We start from the raw sequence: 21,075 nt of genomic DNA, 5'->3' as shown, positions 1-21,075 counted from the left end.
CACTGAAATCGAAATGTGTATACTGCACGCTGTGTTTTATTAAGCTTATCTATGTTTTTATAACGTTTTAATCTCAGACTAATAAATAAAGGGGACGCCTTTATTTACATTCGATAGTGAAGTGTTGACATATGTGTATTTACAAACATTGGTACTTTGTGATGTCATTGACATTGATGCCAATGTTACATTTTTATCTTTATAGCTAGGTACAGCGGTCATTTTAATTGATTATCGTACAAGGATCTACCTCATTCTTGACCTCGACTTACAAATTAGTTACATTGTAATATGCATAAGACTACGACACTATTTTCTTGCCACTTGTTTTATAATTATAGATTTTGAATATCTGAAAAAAAATACATTATTGAAATTCCTAGCAATACAAACGCCGTAAGTGGCATCATTGCCTGGTATTAAACGGTTCTAAAGGGGACGCCATTATTACAGTCTATTGTTGTGAAATAGATATTAGCCGAGTTCAGTGTTTTGTGTCTTTTTAAACTGTTTTTTTATCTAATTTCAATAAAAATGCCAAAGCGGCGTATAATATGCCGACAATTACAGGAAAAGAGCCAAATATGTGCTACTTCTTTTCACAAGTAAGTTTGACATTGTTTCCATGGGCGTTCTTACAAGGGTGTAAGGTGTCCTAAGTATTTTATTTGTTAATTTATTATGTTTGTATTTTGATACTGACACTAGCTCTGTGTTTATTTGTAGAATACCATAAGATCCTGCGATACGAGCAGTGTGGCTAGAAAATTTCGCCATATCTGAATATGATTTTTCAAAGGATAATTATGTCTGTCGAAGCATTTCCGTGCTACAGATATTAAGGTAACAGTAACTGGAAAACGATGTCTCACACATGGAGCTGTGCCTATTAATACAACATTTGGAAGGTAATACGTTTTAGCACAGTGTTGATGAAATGGTTGTGCCGTCTCAAAGGTTCCCTCTTCGAGAAATTGCCAGTGAAGGAAATTTTATAGATGTTGCTATAAAACATCTTCAATCACATGTTGTCCCTGTTCCATAAGAGACGAGCTGTCAATGTTATGAGCTCAAAATTCAGCTTATTTTTGTTGCGTACATTTAAAACATGCTTATTTTCCCATACGATTAAATGTTGTTCAATGTAAATTCATTTTTCCGTTACTTTTAGTACAAATATGTTTTGTTTTCTTTGCATTGTTTATATTCCAGCAGATTTTAATTAAATATATTTTTGCTCCTTTTCTTGTAGTTTTATTTAAATTATTTATTTTAATAAATGTTCTTCCAGTAATCGAGAACTATGAAATAATAGAATTAATAGTAGGCAATGACATTGCTATAGCTATAGTATAATGATAGTTTCAATCGAGGAGTTTTCTTTAGTCACTCTTTTGTTCTGGAAATGTTTTTAAAATATTAATTATAGATTTTGAAGAAACCATTAACTTTTTCCTATTTATTGTCTATTTATTACAGATGAAAGCTTAAATAATCGAGCACTTCTGATTTTATTCTATTAAAAAGTGTAATTTTTATGGTTTCCTTATATTATGATAGATTTTAAACCTAAACTCGGTACGCCACTGTACCAGGGACCATTGTGTTTATGTATCATTTGTTTATCAAGATACAATAGGTTGAGGTTACATGTTAACATTGTGTACTGAAATAGGGAATGCGGCCTCCCCTTTATTTATTACTCTGAGGTTTTAACCATCACGTTCTCATTGGGAAGTTGAGTAATTTTCTGTTGGAAATTGAGTTTTTCCTGCTCGCTCAACTCGTTTGACTTTTATATGAAATGTTTTCACGAATCGTTTCATATTTAAAAGCGGATAAAGTGTGCCTTTTGATGATAATTTTAAAAATGAATTATTCTCATGAAAGACATTTCATTACTAAAATCACAGGGCAAAATGTAGGTTTCTGTCACCACTCCGTAGGTCTGGTTTGCCCACTTTTGCCAGGGCAGGCATTTCCATTTTAATCCACCTACAAGTTGTACCTGTCTCCTGGAGTTTTTTCGGAGTGACCCGTGTCAACGGAGGCTTTTATATTGTTTCTGACACGTCCGGGAATCACCGTTGTTCAACTAAGTGGGCACGCGATATTACTATTTTCCCTTCCTGGAGCGAAGGTCTCCTTGCGGAGAAAAATAGGAATAAAGTATGTTAACAAATGCGGGGCGTTGAGTTATACAAGACCGTTGGTCACAGAATACGGAGCGTTTTTTAACTCCAAGTCGTAATTTCAGGAGGTTGTTGAAGGTCTGAAGCTTTTGATTTACAAGAGACAGGATGTTGAAATTATAATAATTTTATACTAATAGACTAACACTTTACTAATGCACATGTAAACCAGCAAAATCAGGTCGGCGGAGATCGTCAGACGTAATTAAAAAATTTTACAGGTTAAAAATCGGATTCAATAGAATTCAAAATGAATGAAAACGATGAAATGAGACGATGTGCATACAGAGCCTTCAAGTTCAGTCAAAAAACGCGTTTGAAAAAAGTATTAAAGATGATTAGACTTCTTATTTTGTTTACATATTTCACTATCATTTTGTAGTTAAACGTGCTAATAAATAAAAAACTTTGACACCGTTTGATATTTTTCAGATTTTCATCGATTTATTGTAATTTGTTTGGATGGACATCAAGAACTAACTTAATACGTATCGTGTCTTTTAGGGACATCCTATACAAATTATGTTATGCTTGAAACTTTTGGTCTAAAATAACCGGAACGATAACTTTCTTACAGAACGTTCAGTCTATTTGTTGAAACGATCAAGTGTGAATATGATGATTTAAGCGAGGGGCGATCCGCTGATGTAATATTCGTACGTTTGCCCTGGAATCTTTATGTAATCTACGTAATCTTATCTGTAATCCTCGTTGTAATCTATGTAATCAGCTAATGAATTTCGTCGATGTAGTCGTTATACAACGCCCCCCCCCTACCTCATTTTCCAAAGAATGCCACAGAAACCTCGACAGAAACCTATATGGTGCGATTGGTGTGTTCCGAAGGGCAATCCGCCAAGGAAAAAACAGACGAAGATTACAAAATTTCTGAAATCTCTTGTAATGTATCTGCAGATTTCAATATCAATTCAAAAAATATTACAAATTTCATATAAATAATCAAGATTACAACACATTTCAGGAGATTTCAGAGTTATTTTAGTAGATTTCAATGATTACTTAAGATTTCAATAGGATTATTAGAAATTAAAAGAATATTTCAAAATTTCTTAATAAGGTTTCAAGGAATACGGGAAGATTACAATAAGTTTTGAATGTCCATTTGAACAAAAATAATTGAATTAACTTCAAATGTCATTCATTTCATTCATTAACAGTAGTACTTTGATTAAGAATTTCCAGTATCAGGCATTTTTTGGGCAAAAATTGTAACATTCTGATTAAGTTTTTTGTTCGAATGAACGTTAAAAACATTTTGTCATGACAAAAATGATAATGCTATTTTGAAAGTAGGTAAGTATTTTCCCAAAAACTAATAAATAAAAAATATATTAAGCTTTTATTAATACTTGCATTTAATACTTTACTTGTATACAGTGTGTTTAAAAAAGACGCGGCAATATTTAAGGGAGTGATTGCTCAGGTCAGTTTATAAAAAAAGTCCTATAAACATAGGTCCGCAAACGCTTCGTTACCGATCTACAGAATGTGAAATTTCATTAAAAAACAGTAAAAATTAAATTTCTCTAAAACGCAGCCCCTTATTATTACCTACTACAAACAACAGTATGTACCACATTTCAAAAATCAATCAAATTTGATAATTTGAATTTCTTTGTTCAATAATTTAAATTTCTCAATTAAAACAACATTGGGTTTAGGTGCGCAATAAAATGTTTTTTATTTTTTTACTCAATAACGGTGTGACGTACGGTGCGTATAATCTGAGGAAAGCTTTCTTCTTCATAATTGAACAAGGAATTAAAAAATTATATTTTTAGAAAAACCAGCGGGGTCCTATTTTTTTCATTAAAAATAGCTAGTCACTGGTAAGACTAAAAAATCGTTTTGTATTGCAAAGTACGCGTCTGCCATAGCTATTGACAGGCCTAAAATTTCATTATAATATCAAGAGGTTTTGGAGAAATTTAATTTTTACTGTTTTTTTAATGAAATTTCAACATTCTGTAGATCGGTAACGAAGCGTTTGCGGACGTATGTTTATAGGAACTTTTTTTTATAAAATGATCTGGGCAATCACCCCCTTAAATATTGCCGCGTCTTTTTTAAATACACTGTATACAGGTAAAGTATTAAATACAAGTGTTAATAAAAGCTTAAAATATTTCTTATTATTTATTTTTTGGGAAAATGTTTATTTTATGTTACTTTTTTTTTTTTTATTTTTATTAGTTTATTGGATTATTATATTTTTATCTTTCAATAAAAATATATACTTACCTACTTTCAAAATGGCGTTATCATTTTTGTCATGACAAAAAGTTTTTAACGTTCATTCGAACAAAAACTTAATCAGAATGTTACAATTTTTGCGTAAAAATGATACTGGAAATTCTTAATCAAAGCACTACTGTTAATGAATGAAATGAATGACAGTTGAAGTTAATTCAATTATTTTTGTTCAAATGGACATTCAAAACTTATTGTAATCTTCCCGTATTCCTTGAAATATTATTAAGAAATTTTGAAATCTTCTTTTAATTTCGAATAATCCTATTGAAATCTTAAATAATCATTGAAATCTACTAAAATAACTGAAATCTCCTGAAATGTTTTGTAATCGGTTGAAAGATATTGTAATCTTGATTATTTATATGAAATTTGTAATTTTTTTTTAATCGATATTGAAATCTGCAGATACATTACAAGAGATTTCAGAAATTTTGTAATCTTCGTACGTTTTTTCCTTAGCGGATCGCCCCTCAGTTTTAAGTTTCTACGAATGAACAGAAACTTTGTTATTGACGTATCCTGCAATAAACGTTTATACGTGACGCGATATGTACATACATATATCCGTACAAAAGGTTAATTTTAAATCAACAAATTGTGTACATTGTGTTAACTGGACGATCTATCTAAAAACGTAACATGGGCAAACGGGGTTTCAAATCGCGTCCCGTGCAGCTATGCCGATAGTGTGCGACAAATTTTAATTAAAATTGAAAAACAGGTGGTGCAAAACTAATTAATTGGCTCCGACGAGTATTTACGCGGCAGTCACAGTAGTCATTCAGCGGGGCCGGGTATTGTTAAGCTTTAACGCCTGATCGCTTCGATTTGGGACTTAATGGAATCGATATTAGTGTTATTTTTGTGTATTATGGACCATTAAAATTGAAAAATATTTCAGAATTCTCACAAAATGCCTGTAATACCTGTAATATGATGAGATTAGCCGCAATTAAAAGCCATGAAACTAATAATAAGTTTGTAGAAAAATTTGAGACTATTCTATGTATAATAGTTTCAGAAAATTATGCGGTGTTGCCAGATTTATTAAACATATTAAAATATCAATTTTTGAGGTTTTTTCTTACTTATATTATATCATTGAAAAGACAAAAAAATGCTCGGCTTAAAATTCAATATGGCCCCCATAAGAAAAAAAAAAAAGTTGATGGTGGTTTCTCACAACCGAAACGTCGCAGTGAAGATCTGAATATACGGTGAAATTCCTCGAAAAAACTTGCTGTGAAAAAGTGTCCTCAGATTTTAAAAATTTCTCTAGGTAAATAAAAAAGTTACATACGATTTTCGAAAACGCCACATTTACTATTTTCCAAAATAACTGAAAAATCTAAAATGCTAGGATAATAAAATACAGTTGCAAGCATTAATTATTATGTTACAATTATTAGTTTCCCCAACGACGCGACGGTGTTTTTTATATCTTCAAAGTTGATAGATCATGAAGTCTCTCAGGATGAATTAAAGCTTTGCAGCGGATGGTTTTCTCACAAGATTGCGTGACTACCTAATTTTAACCTGATACCTAATAAAAATTTGAATTGATCTTTACGAGGTGTGAACTTTCAACGCGTTTGTGTAAGAAACGAGATCCGGATTCGAATCGACATTTATTATTATAAGCAGTTCGACAAATCTTACTGACCTGAAAATATTCTAACAAATATAATCTTTGCTTGCCCATGTTTCGGTTAAATTAAATTAACTAAATATATTAAAAGATAGATAGAAGATAAAATTAGATAAATTTGGTTGGAATTCATTTTGTCACAATTTAAACACTGTATACAGGGTGATTCAGTCATAATGTCATTAATTTTAAGAGCAGATAGAGAAAAATGAGTATAATACGATGGCGTGATTAAAAAAAAATGTAAATGCATATTTAAGCTGAAAAAAAATATTTTCAAATCATTATTTAACCCCCTTTTCAGGCTGTTACTGACCGGCTGACGTCACAATATTATGCACGGCTACGATATGAACCTATGAACAACGCGCCCTAGATGCAACGTTGCCATATTTATATATTTTCGCTCATATAAAGACAATAAATAAACGGTTTTGCTCACGTCAGCCAATAATAATTTAAAATGCTATAAATTATTTTTTATTTATGCAATCAACATATTAAATTGTTATTGTTGCCCAGCAAGAACCTCGAGGTCTGAGCATGCCTTGCCAAAAATCAGTTTTTATTAGCATCATAATTTTAATATTTTAACAACATTTGCTGTAAGCCCGAAGGGGAAGGTTTTCAAACAATTCTACTAAAAATTAGTAACGCGGCCCATTCAGATGTTCAGGTAGAAAATGCGGCCCAATTAAACGATCGCCATTGACATTGACACCGAATCTCCTCTGAAAGCTATACCACCGACGAGTAGTGTGCGGGTAGTAGTGTGTTTCATCTGACCAAATGTGACTATTATGGCTGCAAAGAAATTAGCTGTTTCACTTTAAATAAGATTTAATATTGAAGTTACAAAACCCCAAAAGTTCAAATAATTTAAATTTCATTTCATAACCATTTCAATTTCGTTACAGAAATAATGTCATAAAAAACCAACACTCACTAGATAAATTATAAAGAGAGGATAAATTGTATGCAGTATTTAAATATTGACTGCAATTAGAAGAGAGACTTGTATATTCCATAAAAAAACAATGGGACGGAGACAAATAAACAACTCGGTACGTCGTGTTTCCGACCTAGGGTAACCTGTGGTTCAGTAACCTTTTAACCCAGTTTTAATTTGCACACGTGCACCATATAGTCCAGGAGCCCGATGTGCAAACAACTTATTCTTAAATATTTGACCTCTTGAATCCAAAGAAACTTGGTCGCAAAGCCTGAAAGTGGTCAGTTTAATTGTTATCAACAAATTAAATGTTTAAATGGCTGTAAAAAGTTTATTTTTATAGCTAGTACAATTTATTCGCTAATAGTTACGTTTTCTCATAACAAATATGTATTTTTTTGGAAATTAAAAAAAATTAACTTTAACCAAAGTTATTGCAAATTTAGTGCAAATTTCTTACATTTTCCGTCTCCGTGCGCACTAATTTTACCATATCTGGTTCTAAGTTCCATTTATTTATTAATTTATTTAATAATTAATGGCATCTTAGAAAGTTGTGAAATTTCAACGAAAATGCCGGTTTTAATTGTTTATAAGGTTTTTTTTATTATTCAACTTCGACGAAAAGCCAAAAAAGTTACCGGATATTGTTCTTTGCATTCTAACAATCAAGCAAGGCATGAAATCATTGTTAGGATGCGAGGAACAATAACCGGTAACTTTTTTGGCTTTTCATAAAAATTGAATAACAAAAAAAGTTTTATAAACCAATAAAGCCAACATTTTCGTTGAAATTCCACAACTTTCTAAGCTGCCATTAATTTTTAAATAAATTAATTAATCAATGGAACTTACCTATCTTGTAAAATAAAGTTTAAGTTTTAAAATGAGATGTGCGTCTCAATCCGTCCAATTGAACCAGAGATATGGTAAAATTGGTGCGCGCAGAGACGGAAAATGTAATATATTTGCACTAAATTTGCAATAACTTTGGTTAAAGTTAATCTTTTTTTAATTTTCAAAAAAATATATGTTTGTTGTGAGAAAACGTAATAATTAACAGATAAAAAATTGTACTAGCTATAAAAATAAACTTTTTACAGCCATTTAAACATTCAATTTGTTAACAACAATTAAACTGACCACTTTCAGGCTTTGCCACCAAGTTTTTTGGTTTCGAGAAGTCAAAATACTTAAAAATAAGTTATTTGCAGCCGTGGAATTCTGTTTGGCTACGGAAACCTATCTGGCCCCTAGCCCCTAGACTAATACGAGTGTAGTAGCAAAAAGTTGTCGGTCTTTTATCAAAGGAAAATCGTATCAACAAATTTAATTTAAAATCTAAAATACCGGCTATGTTTTCGTAGTAGCTGTAGTCGCCCAGGTGCATCGAGTGTACGAAGTGGTCGGTTATATGTCAAATACTAACCTGGCGAGCTTGAACCTGAACTTGGCAACGCTGTTCCTTTAGCCGACAACTGTTCGTGACATTACGTTACAAAATTTTCCGAGCATCCGGGCATCGGCAGGGTAGCCCTCGTAGCGGGAGTTATGGGTTGATTTCCTTCATTTTTAAAAGTCGAGTAAAAAATTTTTTTTCCGATTTTCTGTCTTTATTAAGCCTTTCGAATACGTGGTTAAAATTAATGACATTATGACTGAATCACCCTGTATACATATTATAATGACAGTCAAGTAATAAACAACACACAGAACGAATGGAAGATACTTATTTGTTTTCAACAAAACATTATATAGAATAGCTCCATAAAATGTCCGATGCTTTAAACTCTAAACCATTTTGTAATGAAGCCTTACTTTATCAAAATAGCCATAATGAAGGGGCATAATTAAAATTCGGAACTAAAATTTTATAACGGGACTAACGCCGGTTTTAACCCTTAAACTTACGGCGAATTATCTCCCGGAATGTCGCCTTCAAAATTTTACTACCCCTAAAAGAATAACACTCCGTAATAGGTTATTTTATCGCGCCTTTTATGGACCATTTAGGGTGTTACCGTGAAATATAAAAAATAAATTTCTCTGGTAACCGAATCAGTGTTTTACTGCCTCCGTCCTTCCCGTAATGTAGCCCGGAATCAGAAAGTCAATGAACAGGAACTACATCGCCAATACATCTCTGGAACAAAATGCGGGTCAGAGTTTCGCAGCGTCTTAAACCGTTGAGAGAGGGAGAGTCTGAAATGAAAACGCGGGGTTTTGATTGCTTTAATCAATACTCCTGCAATATTGAAGTTGCCTTTATTGTGCAAGTGCCAGTGGCGGTTTTACCATAAGAGCTGCGGAGCTGCAGAACACATAAAATTTTATGTATTTAATCATATTAAATATCAACAAAATATTTAAAGAATCCAAATGTACTCGCGCTAAAATAAATCTAGGAGCTTATATTATTATTTATTGCGACGCGAGCTACGCTCCTTAATATATGCAACCTCATATACACAATGTGTGGACAGCGAACAATTATATGCGTCCTTTGTTTTTATTGGCTGATCAGGCACGTGACCCAGTACACGGAGATAGGGGCTTTTGCGGCTGCAATAGTGACAGCCACTGCGCTGCAGTCTGCAGTAAATGCAGTAATATTTCGTACGTGGTATGTGGTGGTTTATTTCTGCGAGCGGCACGTGTGAATATTTTCGTTTAGGCGTCTACGGATATTATAGTTATTAAAATGAATAGCGTTTCGTTTAAAAAAAAACTTTATTTGGTTCTCTGCCTTATGAGGATAAACTAAAAATAAAAGAAGTAAAAGTTATAAAAAAACAATAATGTATACACAAAAGCAGAGTGGGTGTGCGGGTGTGATTTAAAATATTCACTGTTTTGTTTTCCGTGCTTACTTTTCGGTGGGGATAAAGCATGGACAATATACAGTGTGAAAGATTTAAGTCATTAAGTCTTTAGGTAAAATAAACATAAGAAGTCAGTTAGATTCTGCATATTGGGATAATATACGGAAACATATGAACAGGTAATGAAAAATCGTCATGTATTATTTAAAATCATAGATTGCATAAAATTTTGCGGAGCTTTCGAATTAGCACTTCTCGGACACGACGAGACAGAAAATTCGGACAACCCTGATGTGTTTCGTGGACTCATAAATTTTAGTGTAGATCTTGACGACATTTTAAAAGAACATCTAGCCACATTGGTATGACCGGGATTTTCTGTGATTGTACCGGGAATTAGCTGTATGGTCCCGGATTTCGGATTTGCACGTATAACTCCCGGAATATAATATAATGTACATATATATAAAAAAAGATAAAGAAAAAATCATAACACGCCGAGGAAAATTAAAATTCGTTGAATCGTTGGTAAATTTCACAAACGATTTTTTTTTATAAACAATATTCAATAATTTAATAAAATATATTTAGTTTATTCCAATTTATTATACCATCAGTAGGTAATTCGTAAATGGATATTTCAAAAAGGTATCAATTTCAAAAATCATTCTTGTGAAAATCTGTATTTTTTTTATAAATTCATTGTTCCTTGAAATTCAGAAGTGCCAGGAAAACGCGTGACCTTGAAAATTTTAAAATTTTTCGCCTGCGGCGCCATTTAGAGACTCCGGGCACTTAATATCCCGGAATTCAATTCAACAAATGTAACAACCCTAAGCAGAACACATTCAATCAATGTTCACGCGCCGCCACTGGCAAGTGCTCTTATTTATTTACATATACAAATTATTTACACAGCGCCAGCGGTGGAAGGCCAGTCACAGGATGAAGTTCACAACTGAATGAAAAGTATAAAAAAATAAAATATATACAGCGTGTAATTTTATATGGACCTCAGTTTTCTAGGGGTAATAATACGCGTTCTCAGAACGTACTTACTAATTTATTGTAAGTAAAATTATTTTTTTAAAATAATTCTCTACCGTTTTATAAAACGTCCGTAATAAAAAATAAATAAAAATACTGGCTAATCTGATAGATTTGAATTATGAATCTTTTAAAATCATTTCAAGTTTTTAGTGAAAATTATTTGTTTCAATTAAAAAAAAAACACTGTTTGACCCACTTTATTTTAGGTTGTTTGTGTTTTTTAGGTACATATTGTGAATATATAATATTTGCGGAAGAAGTGACTGATACGAAAAGTTAGTACAACTACTACCAGAAGCGCTCCCTTGTTTAATGACGTATTCATGAACGACAACGTGCCTCACATTGTAATCAAGTTGAGAGGAAGACTAGAGTAACAAAACTTTAATGGATCTAACGCATTTTGGTGTTAAAACTTAAGTAAGTTTTTGATATGACTCGACAACAAGTAATATAGACAAAACAAGCCCAAGACTATTATAAGTTGCTAAGTTGACCATGAAAACTTTGAAGAAATAATAAATGGTAAGTATGAACGTTATAAAAACGAATAGGTATACTAAAATACCTACTGAAGCCGTGACCCGACCATTTTTAATTTTCCTGATTTTTTGGTATTATTTAACATCCATTTAGAGTAGCTTTAATGAATTTTTACAAACTTTTATTTCAACTCCTGAAGAAGTTATGAGCATTTGAATATTTTGATTGAAAAATTTTCAAATACTGTAACTTGGCTAATACTAAACATATCGTAATTTTTTTTTATTTTGTTCGTTTTGTGATGTAGTTTTATAAAAAAAAAGTAATACATTTTGTTTTAAACTATGCAAGTGCTTTTTGAATATATTATATTTTTACTTCGAAAAATTCTCAAAAAAATTGTTATTCAATATGCAAAGTTATGAGACAGATTCTACAGTGGGATCTTTTTATTCTATTTCTTTTTTCGAATTAAAAAATATTCTAATTTTTTGCAGATAAAGTACGCTCTTAAACCAAATTTTACTAATGTAAATGGCGATGACGTTATTAAACAAGTTATATTAGCATCCAAGTGACATCATGTTATTTTTTATCACAATATTAAGTTTCATTTAAAACTATATAGAATGTTAAGTAGAATATTATGCTTATTTAACATAAATTTATAAAACTTGTATAAAAACAGCTGTAAGAAAATCCGGAAATCAGATTGCAGTAAACTCGTAACAAAGTGTGCTTTATTGTGTACGCTTCCAACGTAACTAGTATGTTATTAACTCCAACGCAACTTTCAAGAATCTATTTTGTAGTTTGTAGTTTTGATTATTACTAGCCATTATCCTGCAATTTATAAACAGTTCATCTTTTTTATCTACCTGTTCGTCATATTCAATTTTATCAGAACTTGAATAATTATTTTTGGTTTTCTTTGACAAAACAAGTTTGAAATATGTTTGGGAATAATCTGAACTCCACTTAAAATTACGCACTGTATAATTTGATATCTTTTAGTTCGTAATTTTTAAGATGACTCCGGTTTCATCCCTATTATTTGTTGTATAGGATTCTTTCGTATCGCACGCGGATTTTTTAGAATTTAATATGCTTACACACACATCCGAGAAGGTAGCGGGTATTCGGGTGTTGCCCTAAAATAACCAACGCACCCGCCAGCTCATACACTCGAAGCGGAAAAACAAAGGACTTAAGAAATTTTCCCCGCGCGCCTACCACCCGAATGGTATTATAATACGCATTCTTCGGAATGCTCATTCTCCTTTGTCTCCGGCCTCCCTGAGAAATACGAGACAGGGAGAAGCACAAATAATTCCATAAAGTGGGAAAAATTGCTCGCTTTTGTGTATTGTATCAACTGAATTTTTCTTTTGTTTGGGGCGTCGGTGTTCGTTATAGTTACAGTTATGCGGGCCATTTTGTCACACTCGCGAACATATGGAAAGGAATTTTCGACGCAGCCTTTCTGTCTGCCATTGGCGTAGGAGGTGGTGACGCGACTTAAAATTGTTGTCCATTGTTGCCTTTGGCACGTTATCAGTGAATAACAAGTATATTATCCACCGTTCCCTGGAAATGAACTACTAATAGTGCCTAGTTCTTATCGCCTTCTTTTGAATTGTCTACCTACATATATGTATACACTTTATATATGTATGTTTCAATAAATATCTACTTACCTAGTCAATGGTATATTGGTGAAAGCGTTTAAATACAGTAAAATTGTGTATTTACCCATATCAGTCGATATTACTTGACTGATACATAATTATTGTAAAATTCAAGATTGTTTGGGACAATGAAATAAAAAAATATCAAAATAGCAGTGCTCAATTTTGGTTATTGCCACGTGACCTTTAGAAATACGTACCAATAATTTATTTTCTAATATTATATTCCGTCGCGAGAACTTAATTTTTAGTAATTCTCATAAAAAAGCAAATTTCCACATTGAGTGGCGCAACGAGCCCTATCATCCCACAAAAACGAAAATTTAATTCTTTTAATTACTCAGTGTTAAGTTAATATTTATTAAATCACATAAAACTGTTCTTTTTTTTTGGTTTGATCTTAAAACTTAAGGTCAAGGTCAGATCCAGTCTAACTCATGATATATTACAACTATTATCTGAAACTTTTTTGATATGACAATAATGAAAAATTATCAGGGGGTCGGTGACATTTTGGGAGATTCTTTTAAGAACGGAAATTGAAGTCCCGTTTCATCTAACAAAGTACTACAATATTCATATAGATGTCGTTACAGGAAATACGTTTATAGTAAAAATAGTACGATTAATTCATTCTTTCAAATTCCGGCAAAACACACCTGAAAAAACGAGAAAATGCCAGGTGCACGCACACGTGCACGATAATGAGTTGTCCGGCCTATACGTCCATCCCACTCTCTTGCTATCTCATAATTGCATATGAAAAGAGAAGGGTAATAAAATAATAAAAACTCCAATTTGCGGCCGCCGGTTTTTTGTTCTGAAAATATTTCTATTTTCTATCTTCTACATATTATTATGTACATATTTACAAAAAAGGAGGATGGCAAGTGGTTGTACAAATTTATAATATTTGCAGCCAACTAAAAGTTTTATTTCATATTATTTTCTACATTTTAGTACTTATATGGATTCGGACCAGAGTAGGTGCGAATGTAATTATTTCTTGTATGGATCTTTGAGCTGTTATCTTTTATTGTTGCGTTGTGGCTGCGAAATATTTTATTTGTGGAGTTTACTATTTTTTATATGAAGGAAAAAACATTAACAGAGTAAGTATTACAATTTGCTAGGCATAGTTGTACTTAGTACTAAATTCAAGTAAATAATAGATATTAAAATAAATATGTAGGTATTGTATTTGATTATTTGAAAATAAAAATTACATATGCGACAATGGACTTTCCGCTTACTTAGCCGTAATATAAATATGACATATTGTCGTTGCAATGCACATACAGGCTGTTCCAATAGTGTGACAAAGTTTATAATTATTTTCAGTTATAGTTGTATAGGGCAAAATCTTCAGGCCAAAAACAAGATTTTCTGAACGTTTAATTCGGTCTGAAAATAATGAATAATGGAAATAATAATAAAATGTGAATCCGAGCAAGTAACTTTTTTCGTATCACTACTACAGGCAGTTATACTAAACTTTATCGCACTATTGTGGCACCCTATATATGACTAGATATATCATTATGGTAAATCAAAAGCATAATAGGTAAAAATGTATAATTATCTATGTTTATAACAAATATTATCTGGTAAAATTCTTTTCTTACTTTCAGATACAGAGACAGTTAAATATAACCGGAAGAAGTCTATATGTTATTTCGTAATATACCTATAGTGGTGAAAACAACCCACTCTATGTAGAACAAATTAAGAAATATGAAGAATTATGGAAAAAATCAATGGCAACAAATTTGGAACAATTTTATAAAAATTGTATACTACCAGAAATAATATACAAAAATATTCCACAGGGAAAAAGATGTATGGATCCAGAATATATTATAGAAGCTCAAATTAATAAAAAGAAATAATTTTATTTTATGATTTTTTAAATTTTTTCCTGTTCTACTGTACCTATTCTATTTATTTCTTTATTACTTTCATTTATTTACATATTTATTAAACTACACTGTTCCACAGAATTTCTGTTTATATTGGAGGTATTAAAGTACCTATAAGACAACTATTTTTTCAATTGAAGTGAACTGAATTACCTATTTCTCATAAAAAAAATTTAGACTCAAATCGTCCTTTTGTACATAATTCTTTACACATTTTTTGGACAAAATAAGTATATCGTACATATTTTTTATATTTTCTCATTATTATGTATATTCACAATTAAAATTCTATTTATATTAATATGCGAATTTTTTTTATCAAGAATTACTTAATATTAATTATTAAAAATATAATATTTTCCATTTCTGTTTATACCAAAGTAAGCCGCTTTATTCACAAATCGTAATTATAACGTAACTTTCCGTTATGAACAACTTTTCTTATTAACATTTTTTTATATTATCAAAAACAAAAGCAGTTTATTCTTCAACGTTATTAATTTTGTTAAATTTCTGATCACCCTGTATATATATAAATTACAGTTTTTCATGACAAACATATTCACTTAAAAAGCCGAGTCCATTCAAAAATTAATTTTTACTAGTGCGACATCAATTACAAATCAAGCGAATTAAAGGTCGGTGATAATGCTATTCATGAATGGATATTTTTTAATAATTTTATTCCAATATAACTTTTTAAATAATAAAGAGATGAACAAACTATGAAATAGAGTCTAATCAGTTTATTTATTTAAAGACAACTATATAAAAAATTGCATAATTCTATAATACTATGAAGAAATAATCGTTTCTTTGTAATAGTCCAAAAAACCTTCATATCTAGAAATTAATTTGTCACGAATTATTTACCTATCCCAATTAATTTTTGCTTTACTGTCTTCGTTTATACTTTGCCAAATGTGATATTAAATTTTATTTCTTTCTTCCATTGCTTTAAAAAGACATGTTGGAATAAAAAAAGGGCTGTTTTCTACCATTTTTCGGTATAATTTAGGCAACCAGAAATGCATCAGTTTCCATCCGTAATGGGATTTTATTTTGTAACTCTAGAATGAAATCAAACCGTTTCCTCGGCGGCGAGTGAAATCACTGCAAAGGGCTTATAATTTGTTTTCAATGAGATTTACATCTTCATCGAGAACGCTTTATTTGATCCCTCGAATTCGACTGCGTCCACTCCACGATTGCAAACAGACGGATTGTTGGCGAGCACAAAAGTGCCGCAAGTGCAACAATTTCGGCGTCTGACTATTCGATTTCGGCGTTTCGATGGAACTATTATTACCGCGCGGTCCTAGAGTGGCCACAGGAGAGCTCGACGCTGCATCGCGGCGGCCTTTAATTAAATCCGGCTCCAAATATGCGGCGGCGCCGGATGAGCGTGGTCAAACGGTAATCGCCAAGCAATAATTATGAAATACCGAGGACTGTAAAAATCGTGTATTTGAGGCGAAACAGAAACGGAGAAGGGTATGCTGTCTACAGTAAGGGATGCCACAAGGAAGAGGGCATTGAAATAACTAATTACCTTAAAAAAATCGTTTTTAATATTTCCAAATCTGCCACAAATTGTTATTTTTCACATCTGCACTGAGACAAATGTTTTGTTGAGTAAATAATTAGAAGGAATCGAACCCCACTTTATTTCTCGTCAATAAGTTTATTCTACTTAGATTGGATGAATATATGAATCGTTTTAGAATAAATATTTTATTAGATATTAGAAATTTGTATTTTACAAGCAACTAACGACCAAAATTGAATATTTGATAATATTTAGATGCCTTTGGTATTTCTCTATAACACATTTAAGAAGTTTAGGAAGCAATAAATATAACGAGCGTTCAAATAAAAACGTGGTCGAAGTTGGCTCTGACACATTGGACGTAGGGAGTAGCTTATAGCGACCAACTTAACCTCATTTCTCAACGAGCTGTATAGCAGCTGTCAGTTTCAATAACGTTAATGACTATATAACTTTATTTTAAAGAATAATCGTGATAACAATAACAAACAATTAAAGGAGCTGCGGAAAGTGTCCCCCTCCTTGTTATAACAATAAATTAAAGCAGCTGCTGAAAGTGTCCCCCTCCTTGTTCCAAGCACTTTTCACACCTGTTCCTCAAAGAATTAAAGACATTTTCTAAGATGCTCGGGGTATTGTTAATTTCACGAATCTTGTCTATAAGTCGAGCCTGCAGATGGTTTAAATCAGGAATAGGCAGTTCAAAAATAGTGTTTTTAAGGTAAGGCCACAAAAAGAAATCACACGGCGTAATATCACATGACCTCGGTGGAAATTCATGTTCAGCATTGAGACTTATTAGTCGATTTTGGAAAACTTCCCTCAACATATTCATCGTCTCGCCTGCCGTATGTGCCCTTGCGCCATCTTGTTGAAAGTAAAAGTTTGTAATTTCGTTTTCTTCCAGCTGGTTAACAAAAGGAGCGATAATTTCTTCTCTATACCTTTGCGCAGTAAGAGTACCATTAAAAAAAATAGGTCCATAAATCCTCCTTCGATTGAGAGCACACCAAACTCCAATTTTTTGAGCGTGTAGAGGGCCCTCGACAAAAAAGTTATCTGGTTTTTCAGAAGACCACATTCTCATATTCTGTGAGTTTACGTAACCACTTAAATGAAACCAGGCTTCATCAGAAAAAAAGGTGATATTATGAAGTTCACCGTAGTTGTTTAAAAACCATTCACAAAATACAGCCCGTCGCGGAAAATCAACTTCATGAAGTTCTTGCTGACAAGTTAAACGATAGGAGAACAAACGCAAATCTTTTTTTAACACTGTGTGGCAGGTACCGACTGATACTCCCACCATTTGTGATAAAACACGTACAGAAGTTCTTGGCGCATTTTCCATTATTTGTTGGACATTTTCTTTTAATTCTTCAGTCCGCTTTTTAGGTCGGCCGCTTCCTTCTTTTCTTGTTACACTGCCCGTTTCACGAAAAACATTAACACAACGCTGAACTGCACTTTGAAAAATTTTGTACTCAACAACGCCGGGAAATTGATTTTGAAATTCTATGAAACATTCCTCAATAGAATACTTCCATATTCCATCAATCTTGCGTCCATTTCTAAAGTAGGACTCTATGATAAACACTTTTTGTTCTTGAGAAAACACCATTTTAAACGCTTTTTAAAACGAAAATATTCAAATTGATAGCGGCGATATAGCGCTTTGACAGATGACGTTTAAGTTCATTTGCTATACGCTACGCCCTACGTCAAAATTTTCAGAACCAACTTGACCACGTTTTTATTTGAACGCTCAATACTTAGGCAAAATATATTTATTTCTATAATTTCTCGTGTTAATATTACACCAACTACGTAATTGTCAATTTCAATCCAATTTACAAGAAAATGTATTATTTTTAGTAAATTAAAAAATTTACAAACCATGGAATTTGTACTTACATTACAAAATAGAACTTAATTTTTTCAGCGTAGGACCCAAATTTGTGTTGGTAATTTGAAGCCCTCTAAAAATCTGTGTGTTTTAAAAGTTAACGAAACAAAGATTGATCTATTGACAAAAATATACAAAATTTGCTGTTAATATGGAAAATACACATAAAGTCTAAATTGCTGAAAACAATACGACTTAAAACTTCTCTTCCTATTTTTATAACCATTAACTACAAGAATTATAATAGGTAACTACATTTGCTGCTGTCGAGTGTCCATTTGAAGATAATATAATAATACATAATATAATATATAATGGTAATTGTAACAATATTAGGCCCTGTTATGTTCTTTACTTACTTATTTTATGCAAAAACTTTTTGTTTTAATTAATTTTTTTTAACTATAATTATCGTCTCACTGCCTACCCCTGCGGTAACTATAACATAGGTATATTATTTTATAACAAACGATAAAAGAGCTAAATTACTAACAACTTTTTTCCAATGTGTTCACATTTGCCGTACGTAGCTTGTCATTTAATTTTTACGCTTTTGATCTTTGAATTTTACAGTTTAAAGCTTTCATACATTCAAATCCGTTTTATAACTTCATAGGCAAGTTAAATAAACCAAAAACTCAGATCTATGATATACGCCTGTTACCTATATGACTAAAGAGTTCATTGTAAAGTATGTTTCAATACATCTAACAAAGCGATACAGACAAAACACAAATAAAAGGTTTTTACATAAAACATTGTGCACGTAGCGCATGTAAACGACAAAAATTTCATTTACATAGGCACCTTTGACAGCGCAGCGTGACAAGTTAATGTATTTACCATTTATAACGTATGTTCTCTTTCCATCTTTCCAATTCCTGCACAAATATTCGTATACATTATACAGAAAAAGACGAATAAAAACATTGGCATTTTAGTTGTTTAATATCCACCTACGACGTCATAGAAATCAAATATTTTTTAGTTTTCTTTCAAAGCAGTTATACGCTTTTTGAACCGTGACGCTAATTTTTGTTAGTGCGCCCGATGACAAACGGGCGAAGGAAGAAAAACTAGGAGCCACCCGCAGACCCATTAACATTTTGGTGAATGCAGCGCGCAAAATTTTCCAGGTGATGTATGGGGCCCGCTTACTCGCTGAAGGTTTTTTGTGTTATGCAAATTATTAACTCGAACGGGAACTGCGTTTCGGTGGTTTACATTTTATGCCGGGGCAATAAAAATAAATTCTACATATCAGCGGGGTTTAAAATGCATTACATTTAACGAATTACAACGCGGCGCAAATTTAAAGCCGTTTTGTGCAGTCCAAAACGCAGTCAAACGTAACAATAAAAGAGATTTAACTAGGTTTTTGTTTGGGGCGGATGAATTAATTTAATAACTCGTCTACACTGGGAAAACGATTTATTTACCAGAAAACACAGATATCTCATGCTTTAATGGATGGTTCTATAAACTTACTAAAACATTCGTATAAAGATGTGATCGGAACCTCGTGATCAAAATTAATGAATATATGTGGCTTGTTATAAATTGCGAAAACAGTTGAGAACCTTCATTTTATTCGTAGATAACGTGCTTGCTTAATTAATAATTATTTATAACGGGTGTTCAAATAAAAACGTGGTCAAGTTGGTTCTGAAAATTTGGACGTAGGGCGTAGCGTATAGCAAATGAACTTAAACGTCATCTGTCAAAGCGCTATATCGCCGCTATCAATTTGAATATTTTCGTTTTAAAAAGCGTTTAAAATGGTGTTTTCTCAAGAACAAAAAGTGTTTATCGTAGAGTCCTACTTTTGAAATGGACGCAAGATTGATGGAATATGGAAGTATTCTATTGAGGAATGTTTCATAGAATTTCAAAATCAATTTCCCGGCGTTGTTGAGTACAAAATTTTTCAAAGTGCAGTTCAGCGTTGTGTTAATGTTTTTCGTGAAACGGGCAGTGTAACAAGAAAAGAAGGAAGCGGCCGACCTAAAAAGCGGACTGAAGAATTAAAAGAAAATGTCCAACAAATAATGGAAAATGCGCCAAGAACTTCTGTATGTGTTTTATCACAAATGGTGGGAGTATCAGTCGGTACCTGCCACACAGTGTTAAAAGAAGATTTGCGTTTGTTCTCCTATCGTTTAACTTGTCAGCAAGAACTTCATGAAGTTGATTTTCCGCGACGGGCTGTATTTTGTGAATGGTTTTTAAACAACTACGGTGAACTTCATAATATCACTTTTTTTTTAAGATGAAGCCTGGTTTCATTTAAGTGGTTACGTAAACTCCCAGAATATGAGAATGTGGTCTTCTGAAAAACCAGATAACTTTTTTGTCGAGGGCCCTCTACACGCTCAAAAAATTGGAGTTTGGTGTGCCCTCAATCGAAGGAGGATTTATTTACCTATTTTTTGTAATGGTACTCTTACTGATCAAAGGTATAGAGAAGAAATTATCGCTCCTTTTGTTAATCAGCTGGAAGGAAACGAAATTACAAACTTTTACTTTCAACAAGATGGCGTAAGGGCACATACGGCAGGCGAGACGATGAATATGTTGAGGGAAGTTTTCCAA

At 32.3% G+C, this 21,075-nt stretch overlaps 1 long non-coding RNA gene across 1 annotated transcript; it reads left to right on the top strand.

The window, feature by feature from the left end:
- Positions 1 to 341: 341 nt before the first annotated feature.
- On the top strand, positions 342 to 1,244 carry LOC108909098. The gene is made up of 2 exons (XR_001964402.1): positions 342 to 605; positions 727 to 1,244. It is a non-coding gene; the product is annotated as an uncharacterized LOC108909098 (long non-coding RNA).
- The last annotated feature ends 19,831 nt before the right edge of the window (positions 1,245 to 21,075 follow it).

The sequence above is a fragment of the Anoplophora glabripennis genome, unplaced genomic scaffold (genome assembly GCF_000390285.2).
Source record: "Anoplophora glabripennis isolate ALB-LARVAE unplaced genomic scaffold, Agla_2.0 scaffold443, whole genome shotgun sequence".
NCBI lineage: Eukaryota > Metazoa > Arthropoda > Insecta > Coleoptera > Cerambycidae > Anoplophora > Anoplophora glabripennis.
The sequence above is the reverse complement of the archived record's forward strand: the minus strand, read 5'-3'. Positions and strand labels throughout refer to the sequence as shown.